Below are 2,414 nucleotides of genomic sequence, written 5' to 3' on the forward strand. Positions count from 1 at the left end.
AAAGTCTTTTGATACAATTCAACATCCCTTCATATTAAAAACGCATTGAGGGAACATACCTCAAAATAACAAGAGCCACCTATGACAAACCCAGAGCTAACATCATACTGAATGGGCAAAAAGCTGGAAGCATTTCTTTTGAGAACTGGAAAAAGCCAAGGATGCCCTCTCTCACTACTCCTATTCAGTTATTACTGGAAGTCCTAGTCAGAGCAATCAGGCAAGAGAAAGAAGTAAAGGGCATGCAAATAAGAAGAGAAGCCAATCTCTTTTCACAGACAATATGATTCTATACCTAGAAAATCCCATAAACCCTGCCAAAAGGCTCCTACAACTGATAAACAACTTCAGTGAGGTTTCAGGATACAAAATCAATGTCTGAAAATCAGTAGCATTTCTATACAGCGATAACACTCATGTTGACAGCCAAATCAAGACCATAATCTCATTTACAATAACCAGAAAAAGAATAAAGTTATGAGGAATACAGCTAACTAAAGAGGTGAAAGATCTCTACAACAAGAATTACAAAACATTGCTGAAAGAAATAAGAGATGACACAAACAGAAAAATATTCCATGCTTATGGATAGGATGAATTGATATTGTTAAAGGGGTCATTCTGTCCAAAGCAATTTACAATACAATGCTATTCCTATCAAACTATCAGTGTCATTTTTCAAAGAATTAGAAAAAAATGATTCTAAAATTTATATGGATCTGAAAAAGGGCCTAAATAGCCAAAGCAATCTTAGGCAAAAAGAAAAAAGCTGGAGGCATTACACTACCTGACTTCAAACCATACTACAAGGCTACAGTAACCAAAACAGCGTGGTACTGGTACAAAAACATACATATAGACCAATGGAAAAGATGGAGAACCCAGAAATAAAGTCACACACCTACAACCACCTGATCTCAACAATTGACAACAAGCAGTAGGGAAAGAACTCCCTACTCAATAAATGGTGCTGGGATAACTGGCTAGCCATAGGCAGAAGATTGAAACTGGATACCTTTTTTCAGCATATACAAAAATTAGCTCAAGATGGATTAAAGACTTAAATGCAAGATCTAAAATTTTAAAAAAAAAACACTCTAGACGAAATCCATTCTGAGCATTGGCCTTGGCAAAGAATTTATGACTAAGTCCCTAAAAGCATTTTCAACAAAAACAAAAATTGACAAGTGGATAACTTAAAGAGCTTCTGTACAGTAAAGGAAACTGTCATGAGAGTAAACAGACAACCTATGGAATGGGAGAAAATATTCACAAACTATGTATCTGACAAAGGTCTAATATTCAGAATCTATAAGTAACTTAAACAATTCAACAAACAAAAACCAAATAACCTCATTTTAAAAATGGGCAAAGGACAGGAACAGACACTTCTCAAAAGAAGATATATACGTGGCCAACAAATACATGAGAAAATGCTCACCATCACTAATCATTAGAGAAATGCAAATAAAAACCAGTCAAATACCATCTCACACCAGTCAGAATGGCTATTATTAAAAAGTCAAAAAACAACAGATGTTGGTGAGGTTGTGGAGAAAAGGAACACTTATACACTGCTGGTAGGAATGTAAGTTAGTTCAGCCACTGTGGAAAGCAGTGTGTAGCTTCCTCTAAGAACTTAAAAAATAATTACCATTTGACCCAGCAATCCTACTATTTGGTATATATCCCCCCCAAAACAATAAATCATTTTACCAAAAAGACACATGCACTGATATGTTCATCACAGCACTATTCACAATAGCAAAGACATGAAATCAACCTGGATGCCCATCAGTGGTGGACTGGAGAAAGAAAATGTGGTACCTATATACCATGGAATACTATGCAGCCATAAAAAAGAATGAAATCATATCCTTTGTAGCAACATGGATGCAATGCACCTGGGGGCCATTATCCTAAGATAACTAATACAGAAACAGAAAACAAATTATAAGTGGGAGCTAAATACTGAATACACATGGACACAAAAATGGGAACAATAGACACTGGGGACTACTTAAGGGACAAGGGTGGGGAGGGTTGAAAAACTACCTATCGGATACCATGCTCACTCCCAGGATGACGAAGGATTCTAAATGGCCTTGTAGGTCATGTTTTGATATCTTGTAGCTCATATGTGGTGAGTAACAGTATTTTGTAAATAGAAATGTATGTAAGTTGTAATTTCTGTATCTAAATGATATCTTCCTGACACTTGCTTTTGTCCTCAACAGGACATTTTGGGGATCTACTCATGTTGATACATATGGATCCTAGTTCATTCTTTTTCATTGATGAAGGTATATTTTGGATAATCTGACAAGTGTGAATGCTATTTTGTTGGTTTCATTTGTATTCCCCTGATTACTAGTGAGGTTGAATCTCAAGCTTTTTTTATTCAGTTTTCCTTT

This window comes from Colobus angolensis, unplaced genomic scaffold (genome assembly GCF_000951035.1).
Source record: "Colobus angolensis palliatus isolate OR3802 unplaced genomic scaffold, Cang.pa_1.0 Scaffold75, whole genome shotgun sequence".
NCBI lineage: Eukaryota > Metazoa > Chordata > Mammalia > Primates > Cercopithecidae > Colobus > Colobus angolensis.